This window comes from Macrotis lagotis, chromosome X, assembly GCF_037893015.1.
Source record: "Macrotis lagotis isolate mMagLag1 chromosome X, bilby.v1.9.chrom.fasta, whole genome shotgun sequence".
In the NCBI taxonomy this organism is placed as follows: Eukaryota; Metazoa; Chordata; class Mammalia; order Peramelemorphia; family Peramelidae; genus Macrotis; species Macrotis lagotis.
In genome coordinates this window covers 31,195,025-31,208,922 of record NC_133666.1, presented here as the reverse complement: position 1 = coordinate 31,208,922, position 13,898 = coordinate 31,195,025, and the positions used below count along the sequence as shown (strand labels likewise).

At 47.6% G+C, this 13,898-nt stretch overlaps 1 protein-coding gene across 1 annotated transcript in view; it reads right to left on the bottom strand.

Moving 5' to 3' along the window:
* The window catches only part of FHL1 (four and a half LIM domains 1), a 138,882-nt gene extending 134,904 nt beyond the window's left edge, over positions 1-3,978 (bottom strand). Inside the window, exon 1 of the mRNA XM_074205370.1 lies at positions 3,872-3,978. The gene's annotated coding sequence lies outside the window, so the exon portion shown is untranslated. The remainder of the gene's footprint in view (positions 1-3,871) is intronic.
* Positions 3,979-13,898: the final 9,920 nt, after the last annotated feature.

Sequence of the window (13,898 nt, the reverse complement as noted above, 5' to 3'; positions counted from 1 at the left end):
CAGGGACCCCAAGAGCTAGTAGTCACTTAACCTAAGCAATCTATGAGAATCTAATTTCCTTCAGGGGACTCTTGTTTAGCCCAGGAGATGATCTTTGAGGGGAAGCACTAAGTTTTAGGGTCTTCCTGCAGAAATGCCATCAAGTTTTCTCAGAGAGGATACATATATGTGCCTATACACACATATTTTGTCTGGACATAGTTTGTTGGCCTGCAGCCTCTCCCATTAGATAGGGGATTCGTAGGGGACTGGAACCATTCGCCCTTTCTTTGTCTCTCCAGCATTTGGTCCCACCCATGGTTGGCACACCTCAGGCTTCAATAAATGCACAATCACTTTAGGACTTGTCCTGAAAATGCCTGTCAGTTAAGATGAGAAACTGCCCATCTACCTCAGTGGAGAGCATTAGAGAGGACACATACAAAAGTGGTTTGAAAAAAAGCAGCTGCCTAACTATTTTTTTTAGTTTTTTTGCAAGGCAATGGGGTTAAGTGGCTTTCCCAAGGCCCTAACTATTAATACTTAACAAACACACAAAAAGAAACCCTGTACGGTTGGTTCAGATACTCCTTTCTTTTTGTGAGGCAATAGGGTTAAGTGACTTGTGCAAGGTCACACACATCAGGTGTCTGAGGCTGGATTTGAACTTGGGTTCAAGGCTAGTGCTCTATCCACTGCTCCACCTAGCTGCCCCCAAGGTCTACATACTCCTACAAGTGTAGCTTAACTTCCATAGGATCATAAGGATCACAAGAGGTTAGAGGGTCAATGAACAAAACTGCTCTCTGTATGTACACTTTATATTGTAAAAATGGTTCTATTACATAAAGTCGAGGCAGCTAAGACTGTAAAGTTCCCATTCCAATATCAAAGACAAAAGATGGCAAAGTAAAAAGTGGAAGAGGAGGAACAGATTTCATTTTAAAGATCGAAATTTGAGACTTGAGGCCAGAATCTTCCCCTAGGGGCTTGATATGCTATGATTTATCTGTGGAAAAACTAAAAAAAAAAAAAAAACAACCTAGAATCATACTTAAAAATTTGGGCTTTTTTGTTTTGCAAGGCAATGGGGTTAAGTAACTTGTCCAAAGTCACACAGCCAAGTAATTATTCAGCGTCTCAGGCTGGATTTATACTCAAGTCCTTCTGACCCCAGGGCTGGTGCTGCTCTATCCACTGTGCCACCTAGCTGTCCCTCATACTTAAAAATTTTCCCTGACTTTTTCCTACCCTCAAAAAATATCTCTTTGGACTGATTCTTCTTTTGCAGCAAGTTTCAATGTTAAACTTTAAGAGAGGAGGGTGGCTAGGTGGCGTAGTGGATAAAGCACAGGCCTTGGAGTCAGGAGTACCTGGGTTCAAATCCGGTCTCAGACACTTAATAATTACCTAGCTGTGTGGCTTTGGGCAAAAAATTAAAAAAAAAACTTAAAGAGAAATTGTCTCATTCAGAAATCTAGACTTAATTGAAAAAAAAAAGACAAATAGAAATAGAGTGAAAGAGAACTGCAGTTTTTCTCCCAAAAATGAAGTTTGAGAACACCAAGTTTAAAATATCAAAAGACCTAGAAAGGCAAACAGTATAGTGTAGGAAAGCATCAGTGGTGGAAATAAGTTAGACATGGGTTCAAATCCTGCCTCAGATACATACTAACAGTTACCCTATTAGCTTTTTCAGTGGCCAGAACACTACTGCTTCAGTTTCCTCAACAGTAAAATGGGCATAACAGTACTTCACTCAATCACATTGGAATACCAAATGAGCTGATTTTTGTGCAGCCAGATACACAGTAATAAACGTAAAGAGATTTCCTCTCTTCCCCTTTGCTTAACAATGGACAGAGCTGAAGGAGCTTCCAAACTCAAAAAAATCAAACAGGTCCAAATGCCTACCCTCTCCCAATTTTTGTTACAAAATCTATATGATCATTTTAGGCCATGAACTTATCATTAAGGTGACCTATAGGATACATATAATAGTGCAGTGGATTCTTTTTTGGATCTTGGATTGTTGGGCAATCTGATGAAACCTATGGAGCCCTTCTCAGAAAGTGCCTTTTAAATTTCTAAGATTCACAGAATTTAAAGAAAAATTGGTTACATTGAAATCTAATTAATTTTTTTCCTGTTCACTGACCTTATATTATGAACCCATCCTAGGGGGATAGGGACTAAACCCAAGATTTCATCCTTCTAGAGATTTTTGATTGAGCACCAATACAGGTCAGATGGCACTGGGAGTAACAGAGAGCAAACCCTGAAACCATCTGCCATATTCTGCCTATGGAACCCCAGATACCGCACCTCCTAACCTCAGGTCTCTCAAAAAGAGATCTGCTGGAAAAACACCATCTCAAGCACAACAAAAATTTCAAGAGAAAGTAAATAACGAAATACTATAAAACAAATCTTAAATTGTGTGTTAATTATATGTATGGATATTTACAGTATTTACAGGCATTCTATATGTAAGTGTATACGCAATATGTTTAAATAGATATTTACATGCATATATTTTGCACAGTTAAGTGGAGAGTACTTAAAAAATCTGTTCTTAAGAAAAGAGTTCACAAAGCCAAAGTCTACTGTGTTATGGGGGGGGGGGGGTAGAGGGGAAGGGAAGAGTAAAGAAATGGGGAAAAAGGCTTCCTAGAGCATTTTTACCTTGGTAACTAAACTTTATAAAAAAAAAACTTCCTAAAAACATTAAACTTTATAATCTAAAACTAAGACAGAAGAATAACTTCATCAAAATTTACTAACTCATGCACAACTTTTTTATATATGCTAAATTGAACGATAGTTCCAATCAGTAAGACTGCTCAAATGACAAGGGGCTAAAATAAATGTTTTGACTGGATTTCAAAGGTATGGTAGCATACCCCCACAAAACATACCACTGAACCCAGGTCACTGACTTTTTTTTCCCTCTGATGTTAGGTATTGTCAAATCTCTGGCCCAATAAATGAGCAGGTGAGTAGAAAGAACACACCCTGATCCAGCTGTGCTGAAAAAAGTGCTTTGCTGTCTGGAAAGACCACTAGCAATTGACATTATTGGTGTATTTTGAAAGCTTCAGTAATTCAGAGTCTGCTCCAAAAACCTTAGGCTAGGCCAGCTTCCTTGGATGCCAGGCCTTCAGAGAAGTGCTCTGAAAACCTTGGCTTTTCACCCTTACAACGCACTCATTTGGGACCCACAAATCACATGGTCTCGAGTCCCCAGTGGATTGCCTTTGCTCTGCATAAAGTGGAAGAGAAAAGCAAGGGGATCCTGACCCAGGCTGTATGGCACTGGGACCTTTCTTTCCTCCAGGAGGACAATGGCCCAGAAACTGTTCTCTCACTAGTCTTTACCCAATTAGAAAATGAAGAATATCTGAGGGGCTGACACTGGCTGGGACATGCTGTGACTCAGCGACCCTAGTGTTTAGGTAATACCGTTGCTTACTAGGAACCCAAAGACCTTGGTGAAGTCACTTGGGCTCTGCAAAATAAGGCTGAATAGCCTAGCTGATCTTGTAGCCACTCATTTCTGAAAGTTAGGGACCATTCCATAGTAGGGCACTCATTCTCTTGTGATCCTGGGAAGTGACCAACTCAGGGTCTTGCCCAGTGCGAAGGGAGGCAGTACTGGAATCCAGGGCTCAGGTGGGGCACTCTGGGGTCCCTCGGCCAGGGACTTGGGGTGGGGCGGGATGGGAATAGAAAAGGGGATCTGGGCAGAGACTGTCCCGGCTCGGTCCCGGCCCCTCCCTGTCTCCCTGCTCCTCCACAAAAGGAACTCGAAGGACAAGCCCGCAGCCATACAGCCAAGATCCTCGCTGGCCCCCTTACCCTCCTCTCCCACCTTTGTAGAAAACAGGCTTACCGGGGGTCCGACGGCTGGAGGGAGGCGCTGCGGCAGCTGGAGAAGAGTCCTCGCAGGAGGAAGGTCCGGCACCGGCCACTGGCTGGACGCTGGGCCACAAGGACCACGGCTCCTGCAGTGAGAAGCATTGGAGTGGCCAAGAGTAAAGGCAGGGGAGGGGGCGGGGCCGGGCCGCGAGCTGGACGGGGCGGGGGCGGGCCGCGAGCGGGAAGGAGCGGGGGCGGGGCCAGGCCGGGAGCGGGGGGCGGGGCCGGGCCGCGAGCTGGACGGGGCGGGGGCGGGCCGCGAGCGGGAAGGAGCGGGGGCGGGGCCAGGCCGGGAGCGGGGGGCGGGGCCGGGCCGCGAGCTGGACGGGGCGGGGGCGGGCCGCGAGCGGGAAGGAGCGGGGGGCGGGGCCAGGCCGGGAGCGGGAGGCGGAGCCGGGCCGCGAGCTGGACGGGGCGGGGGGGGGCGGGCCGCGAGCGGGAGGGAGCGGGGGCGGGGCCAGGCCGGGAGCGGGGGGCGGGGCCGGGCCGCGAGCTGGACGGGGCGGGGGCGGGCCGCGAGCGGGAAGGAGCGGGGGCGGGGCCAGGCCGGGAGCGGGACCAGGCCGGGGGCGGGCCGCGAGCGGGGGCGGGGGGCGGGGCCGGGAGCACCACGGGGCGGGGGCGGGCCGCGAGTGGGGGCGGGAGCAGGACTGGGCGGGGGCGGGCCGCGAGCGGGGGGGGGGGGGGGCGGGGCCGGGAGCAGGTCGGGGCGGGGGCGGGCCGCGAGCGGGGGGGGGGGGGGCGGCGGGGGGCGGGGCCGGGAGGCACGAAGGGGCGGGGGCGGGCCGCGAGCGGGGGGGGGGGGGCGGGGCCGGGAGGCACGAAGGGGCGGGGGCGGGCCGCGAGCGGGGGCGGGGAGCAGGACTGGGCGGGGGGCGGGCCGCGAGCAGGGGGGGGCGGCGGGGGGGGTGGGGCCGGGACCAGGTGGGGCGGGGGCGGGCCGCGAGCGGGAGCGGGCCGCGTGCGGGGGGCGCGGGGCGGGGCCGGGAGCGGGGGCGGGCCGCGAGCGGGGGCGGGGTGGAACCAGGCCAGGAGCGGGGGGCGGGGCCAGGCCGGGAGCGGGATGGGGCGGGGCCAGCTAGGAATGGGCTGGGACCAGTGGGGGGGGTCCGGCGGTGGGGGGGGAACCAAATAGGCAAGCCTAGCCTGCCCAGTTCCAGCTGGCTTCGAAAGTCTAAACTCCCAAACACGTGGTCTCTCTCTCCCTTTTCTTTCCAGTGTTTTCCAGCACCTTCCATTGCTCCTCCCACAGGACTTCCTTATCCCGAACAGCACTCTCTCACGAGCTCACTCTTGCGCTGCAAGCGGGGGTGGGGTGGGGGGGTGGGGTGGGGGGGGAAGCCCAGCTTTTGCAGGCTAACCTACCTGAATTCCTGGCGTTTCCGAGCCCTCCGCTGTTGGGTCACTTACTGGCTGTTCAGAAGGCTCCGGGTGGTTTTTTCCCCGAACGGTTGATGATGGCCTTCCCACCGGCCTAGGGAGGCCTCCCCAACGGGAGGCCGGGATGAGGGAACCTGCCTAAGGCTGATTCCCGGGAGGGGGAAAGTGGGGGGAGGGTAAATTATGCCTTAAGGAAACTGAGTTCTACAGTTGAAATATAATTGGGGAATCTGCAAGTAGGCTGTAGCCAAGAAATCAAAAGGCTCCCCTCAAGGACCCCCCAATCCTTCCAAGTCTTCCTTACCCTTGGAATCTTCCCCTAATCTTACCCACCCAAGGCCTCCCCTGTTCACCCCTTGACTTACCTCCTCCGTCGGCTTCCAGCGGCAGAAGGGAATCCCCGGCGGCAGAGCCGGCTATATATACTCTTCGTTATACATGGGGGGGGGCCCTCGTATATGTTATGGGGGGGCGCTTTGCACATGCGCATAAGACCTCCAACAACCCGCCTCCTCCCACGGGCCCTGGTCATGTGACTTCTGCAGCCAATGGGATGAATGAAGGTGGAGATACCCGCTGAGCCGCCATCTTACTCTATGATTTCATATATGAATTTTGCAATTTTATGCATGCAAAGGGAGCCAAAGGCTGGGATACTAGAGAGCTTCACGACCCCCTATAGTCTAATCCAACCCCATCCTTTTATGGATAGGGACACCGCGGCCTTCGACGATGCTGCTTAACCCCAGTTTTATTAAAGGGTGCCGTTTATCCGACCTTGCCTACATACATCCTGGGGGCGAAAACCCATACCCTGAGTAGACTAGACCCTATGATGAGACTTCTGGGCTGAGAGGGTGGTCCCGGGCTGGCGTGAGCAAAAGAGAAGTCCTGGGTGACCCAGCAAAAGCAGAAGGACAAAAGGTAAAGACAGTAGCATTTCTTTCTCCCTCCCGCCGATAAAAATACACTTAAAAATATAGACTCCTCTAAGCAAAAAAACAAGCTTATTTTGGCTTTTCGTAAGCAAAAGGCATACTCCAAGTCTCACAAAAGTAGTGAAGGAGTTGGCCCAAATTGACAGTCGAGGAATATTACATGGACTAACGCGATCCCCTCCTCCGCCTCCCTATCGTCCCTCTCTGTCGATTCATTGGCTAGTCTTCAGAGTTACATTGTACTGGGGAAAATCTACCCAGCAACAAAGAAAAGAATGGAAAGTTTTCATAGAATATGACCCTACCGTCCAGACGGTGAGAATAACCTGCAGGATTATAACTGTCTTAATTGAAGTCATGTAACTTGTCTTGGAACTGCAAAGTCTAGGGACAGTCTATCACCAAACAAGACTAGGCTTATGAGCTTCCTTGGAATGAAAGGTTTTTCTCATGGGAAAAAGGCTACTATCCTTCTAGGAGTCAATAACAGTAGTCTTATCAAAAGTTAGGAGAGAGCCACCTATTTGGAATACAAGGGCCTTTCCTCTAGAAATAGTTTAAGAATAACAGTTTGGGGGGTGGCTAGGTGGCGAAGTGGATAAAGCACCGGCCCTGGAGTCAGGAGGACCTGAGTTCAAATCCAGCCTCCGACACTCAATAATTACCTAGCTGTGTGGCCTTGGGCAAGCCACTTAACCCCATTTACCTTACAAAAAAAGAAACCTAATAAAAAGAATACTTTGCACTTTCTTTAATATTTCAGCCAAAGAGGCTGAGGGTCGCTCAGGTAACAAGCATTTATTCCTCACCCAGGGTGTGCCAGGCTAAGGTTGGAGAGAAAGGCAGAATTCAGGCCCTGCCCTGGCAGAGCTCCCTCGTGGGAAGACACCACCCCCACAAGCCCGACACAGACAGGTAGATGGTGGATCATTCACGGCTTGAAGATGAAGGAGGTCTGGGAATGGCTGACAAAAAGGGAATGAGGGCTCAGGTAATGAACCTCTTTGAAATTCAAACAGAAGATCCTGGGGATAAGAGGGAGCCCCTGGAGTTGAGGGAAGGGGGGAAGGGTGAGGTGGTCAGACCCAGGTGTGGGGAAGATTCATTGGACTTCAAAGTGCAGTATGAATAGGAAACCCTCCAGACAACCTGCCAGTCAGTAGGTTCTTGCAACAGTCCAAGGTGGGGGGGGGGGTAAAGAGGGGCTACACCGGGCTTATGGCAGTGTCAGGATTTTCCCTGAAAGCTGAGCACTTCCAGCTTCAGGCACCTTTACAGAACGAGGGAGCCCCAACCCAGAAAGCACAACATGGATAAACATAGGGCAACACACTCCCCCAACTCAACTCAGACTACTTGCAGCATTGTACCCGGATCAGGATACCACTGCTCAGGAAGGACGTTGGCAAGGTGGAGACTGTTCAGAGGAAGGCAGCCAGAAGATGAAGGGCTCCAAGTCCACTTCATGGGAACACTGGGCAAAAGGTACTGGAAATGCGTTATCTGGTGGAGACTCAGAGTGGGTGGGATAGCTGCCTTTCGTTTATATTGTCTGTTTTCTTATTATTGGGGAGCATGTTCTTATGACCTCTCCTCCAGTAGAATATAGACTCCTCTAGGCAAGGACTGTCTGATATTTGTATCCCTGGTGTGTGGCACAATGGTAGGCACTGAAAAAACTAAGCTGAAGGATCAATTGAAGTGTTTAAGAGGGCCATTACATGGAATAGGAGTGTTGTTATTCAGTCACGTTGTTATTCCATTCAGTGTTTCCTTAGCACAGATACTGGAAGGATTTGCCATTTCCTTCTGCAGCTCTTTTTAGAGATGAGGAAACTGGCAAACAGGATAACATGCTACTGAATGTCAGAGGATGGATTTGAACTCAGGTCATCCTGACTTGAGGCTGGATCCTCTAGGACCCCTAACTGCCAGTAAAGGGGTTAGACTTGTTCTTTTTGGTCAGAGAGAAGAATCAAGAACAATGAGTGGATGTTTCAGAAAGGTGGGTTTCTATCCAATATTAGGCAAAGATTCATAATCATTTGAGCTGTCCCAAAGGGAAATGTCCTGGGAGGTAGTGGTCTTCACTCCAGCAGAGGCTGGAGGGCCAACTGTTAGAAATACTGTAGTATACATGTTGGACTGGATGCCCACTGAAGCACTATCTCTGAAATTCTGTGGTTTGGTGATGTAGCTGAGCTTTTCTGATGTCAGTCAGGAGTATGTATGGAATCTGGTGCCTTCCCTTCAAAGAAAATAAACAAGTTGACCTACTGTCCAAGGGGATATGGGAGTGGGCCACCTTCCCACTCCCCTGTCACACGCCTCCCCCCAATACAGGGTATTACAATAAAATAATAGTCATAGTCACAACTACCATTTATAGTGCATTTGCATTGGGCTGATCAATGGCATCAAGGTATTTGTGTCTATCTGCCTGAGGCAGTGAATAACATTGATGGCCCTGAGCTTCCAGTTTTAAAAAGGGATTCAGATTTAACTCTATGACAGGTTTTGGAAAGCTCAGCAAAATAAAATAATAATTAAAAAGGGACTGAGCAGCCTTATAAAAACACATTGGTTACATTTTGTTAGGATGCTTCACTTCAAATTAGGATGTAAGAAAAGTGTCCTGGGGTCAGCATCAAAAGAAAAATCTCCCCATAACAAAAGTTGAGCCACATTTTTTCTAGTCAACAGAATATTTGTAGTTTGTTCTCCTTTCAGGAATTAGGTCCACATTGGTAGGAGGGATGAGCACGCCACAGTGCATCTCAGGAGATCACAGATCTTTCAGTATTTGTATAGTGGGGATGACACTAACACTTGTCGTCTCTATCTACCTCGACGGGTTGTTGTGAGACAAGCACGTTGTGGACAGTAAAATACTCCAGAAATTGGATTGATTTTTTTTGGTTCTTTTATTCATTTCTTAAAACAGAATGCATACATGTTCTGTATTGCCCCTTAATAGTACTAATGTGAAATAATGAGCCTCAGTTTCCTGCTTTGTAAAATAAAAGGATTGGACTAGATGACAGAGGCATTTTTTCCCCACCTACATCAAAATCAGCTGGTGATAAGGGATGGTGATACACACAGAAGATGATGGGTGGAGGGGACCATGAGGCCTACCCAAGGGATAGTCTGACAAAAGGTGTAATTATCCCAAGAGAGGAGGCAGCCTCCATCTTTCTTCTGGCACAGGACCCCACTTTCTTTCCCCCTCCTGAGACCTGCCTTCCTCCTCTCCCCTTTCAGAAGCCAGGGACCAGTGGACCATCATGTTTGGGGCATGGGGACAGAGGTCTTTGGTCCACAGTAGGGAAAAAGGGTGGCCCCCACTGAGAATGGGGGCACTAAGAATGCCTTTCTCTGGCTGGGACTAGTTTTGATTTTCTAATGCCCTTCCCATTTAAAATTCTATGCCTCCTTGTTGCCTAAATAGACTTTAAATGCTCAGAACTTTTTAGAAATCCACTTGGGGCCCCTGGACCTATTTGTTCATTTATTTGTTTGCTTTTAATCATATTTTGACAACTGTTTCCTTATAACTGTTTTTCTTTTTTGACATCCTAGACTTCATTTTATACATTTAAAAGCACGACTCTGAAAAGTCCATGGGCTGTCCCAGACTGCCCGGAACCCTGGGCCACAAAACAAGGTTTTGCACTTAGCCCTTGAAAGCATGTGTCTCAAGAATACACATCCACATTCAGTTCATTCCAGTCAGACAGTCAGTCAGCATGTATTAAGCGTCTGCTAGATGCAAAGCACCTGGGATAGAAAGAAAGGTATAAGTCAATCCCTGCTCTTTAGGTACTTTCAGCTCAGAACCCCTGATTCTAAGTAACTCCATCTCCTAGGCAGCAGGGTTAAAAAGGAACTGTTCAAATTGCTAGTGGATTCCATATACTGTCCTATTTCCAAATAAAGTATTGCCACATTTCATACTCTACCCAATCTGGAGACCACATCATCGAGTCATTCGCCTCCTTTTTTTCTTCAGTTTTGCTAAAAGCATGCATCAGTAGGCAACATAAATGTTCTTCTTCCTCCAAATTCAGCAACTGGTAATGCTGAACTGAGCCCTGGGAGCACCGTTCAAACAGGAGCTGAAGGGCATAGCGCCTGGGTTTAGAAAGCCATTCCCCAAAGCCATTCCCACTGCCCTCCAAGCCTGAAGCAGGCTACCCTCCTGGTTTTTCTAGTGACCCTTCCTCTTGACCTTATGGCCCCAACCCCAGCCTCCCTGAAAGGAAAAATCACCTTGTGTAGTGTCGTGACCTGATTTGAAGAGACTCTGCTGGTCCTGGAGGGTTTTACTTTTGGGATTTGTAACCCATTTGGTGAATGTAATCTTCAAAGAGCAGGGACTGTGTTATACTTTTCTATCCCTGGTGCTTTGCATCTAGCAGGCGCTTAATAAATGCTTACTGACTGACTGAAATGAACTGACTGGGCAGTGTTTTCTTGAGACACATGCTTTCAAGGGCCAAGTGTGCAGCAGTGGAAAAAGTACTGGATTTGAACAGAGGCCCTGGGTTCAAATCCTGACTCAGCTGCTTACTAGCTATGTGATCTTGGGCAAGTCACTTGTAACATCCCTGGGCCTCAGCTTCCTCATCTGTAAGAAGAGGGAAAAGGACTAAATGGCCTCTGAAGTCCCTTCCAACTCTAGATCTAGAATCCTCCAGTTACTTTTCACCAACTGATATTTCAGTTTTGTCTTGTCACTTCAACTAGGTCACTTGTCCTCCCTGAGCCTCAGTCTCCTTTTCTGTAAATTGAAGGGATTGAACCAGACAACTTCTCAAGTTCCTCCCAGGTCCAGATCCAGGATCAGTAGGTTGGCAACTCTTATATGTCCTTTCCTTTGTTGCTTTAGATGGTTATGGGTGAGGGTGGGGGAAGGGGAGGGAAGAAGGAAGCCTAAAAAGAGCACATGGTTTCAGTAAAGCCCTTAGTCCCAACTCTGGTGTCCCTGCTGATGGGTCACCAGGGTCACAGTCCCATCCTGGGTCTTGGGGTCTATGTTCCCTAAGGTACATCTTGGGAAGTAGATGAGGCTGCAAGAAGGCAGCTTATGCACTGTGTTCAGATGTTGGGTGGAGTAAGAGCAAAATCCACCAAGAGAGCAGGCTCTAAAGAGAGTACTGAGGGTACTCATGGGTCTGGGGGGCATAGGTTCCCAAACATGGCCTTGAGCGCTGACTGGCTCTGAGGCCCTTGCTTTTACTGGCTCATCTGGATCCAGAAGAACCTGGGGCTTCTTTAAGGGAGATTGCTAATGATGCCAGGGACTGCAGAGGATGGGGTGCAGTTGTCTGTCCTGGAGTCTTCCTGCCTGGGCAAGGTGACTTGGTATCCTGGTGGATGGGCCTCTGAGAGCTAGCTGGCCAGGGATCTTCACAGTAGCACCCAGGAGAAATGAACTTAGAAAGTGGAAGCCATCATCACCAGAGAATTTTTGAACAATTCAACATAAAAAGTCCAAGCTTCCCATCCCAATCAAAAGAGAGTCTAGAGAAAACTTGAGGGCATTGGAAGGGTGGAGTATTTTTTTCTAAAAGTTTCCACGTGTTGTATACTTCTTGAAGGGGAGCTCCTAGATTTCTCTTCCAGAGGAGAGAAACAAAAACAAAGTTCTGGCTATGCGGATGGGGGGTGCTAAAGGGGTGGTAGACAGACTGAATGTCAATTGAGACTGATCCATTGCACGACTGCATAGTTATTTGCAGATGTGGCAGATTGGGCAGGTCTTCAAGATAGACTAGCAACCCATGAATTCTACATTATACACTGTTATGTAAACTTAGTCATTAAGGGAAATAAGACTTCAGCTACGCAGTAATACTCCTCTTGGGAACTTACTAGAGGTTTGGATGCCATTTATTTCCTAGAGCCAATACAATTCAGTACACAGATAAGATGTTAGCTTATAGCTATAGTCCCAGAGCACTTGTACACACATTATACTATGTGAGGTGTTATTATCACCCTTTTTGAAGAGGAGGAGAATGATAATGATGACGATGATAAAATGTAGTAGAGGGTCAGCCTTTAGAGTCAGGAAGAACTGGATACTAGCTGTGTGTTCAAGTAATTGAAAGATTGTCCTTTGAGAGAAAGATTAGTCATTCTCTGCTTGTCTCCAATGGGCAGAACTAGGAACACTGTGAGAGTTGCAAAGAAGTCAATTGCTCCTACAAGTGAGAGCTGACCCAAGGTGGAGCAGGCTGCATCATTCCTGATTGTAGCTTTTCCTTCAAGAAAAGGTTGTGGGGTGGCTAGGTGGCACCTAGGTGGTGCAGTGCATAGAGCACCAGCCCTGCAGTCAGGAGTACCTGAGTTCAAATCCGACCTCAGAAACTTCATAATTACCTAGCTGTGTGGCCTTGGGCAACTTAACCCCATTGCCTTGCAAAAAGAAAAGGTTGGAAGGCGACTTATTGTCTAAGTTGTAAGAGTGATATTACTAGGTGATTCTTGAGATCCCTTTCCACCTCTGAAATGATATGATTCTGGATTCTGATTGGAATTCAAGACTTGCCTCTGACTTTTTATATGATCCTGCACAAGTCACTTAATTTCTCAGTGTCCAGGCACACCTCTCCAAGATTAGAAGATGCAGAAAATTTGTCTGTCTGCACCAGTGGAGGGACAATCTATAACAGGACTTTGCAAAGCACTTTACATACATCATCTCATTGATCTTCACAAGATCCAGTGAGATGAATTTTAAAGGTAGTTTTATCTCTATTTTACAGATGAGGAAACTGAGACTCAAAGAGATTTATTTCTTTGCCCCTAGTTTTACAGAAAATAAGAAGCAGAATCTATAGGACTTGATAAGTGATTGGATATAGTGGTGAGGAAGATTGGATTCCTAGTGAGGAAGACCAAAGATGTGAGAATGACTGGAAGGCTACAGAACCGGGTAACTGGCAGTGCCATCCGTAGAAAGAGATTTTGCCCAGTGAGAATGATTCAATCAAAGAAGAAGAAAATAAGTTGTTGTGCAACAATGAAGGACGAGTTGAAATTAGATCATGAATTTGTAGCATAAAAGTCTCAAACACACAGAGGTCTGAAAAAGATTAAAATTTAATTGGAAAATATTTTACAAAATAGTAAAAAATACAGTAAAACCTAGATAATGTTCTATTTCATAACTAAGCCAAAATGTGGTCACAGGTATCTTTATATATGGATTGGTGACCCCAGTTTCTATTTGAGTTTGACACCACTATTAGAGAGGACCCATTCAGTACTGTTTTATGATTTCCCCCTCCAATGGTGGTTTAGCAGGAGAGGTAAAGAAAGAGATTGGTGGATTGTGAGTTGGAAGAATATAAACAGCAGTAGGACAATGGGGCAAGGAATTCAATGGTGAAGGATAGTACATCCAAGCGTGAAGGTTGGTCAACCATAAAGATAAGACAATTAAGAGAGGAAATTGAGGTTAGAACAGGGGTAATGGACCAAGAGAACAAAGAAGAGATGGACAGAATGAAAATAACAGTGAGGATGAAGTTTAGAAGGGATAAACTCTATAACCAGAAAAAGTAATTTCAGTATTCAGGATCAGGTGAACAAGAACAGTTATATAGATAAGGGTAAGATCTAAGATATAGCCATCCTTGTAAGGGGGCCAATGCAGAGTGAGGGTATATAGGT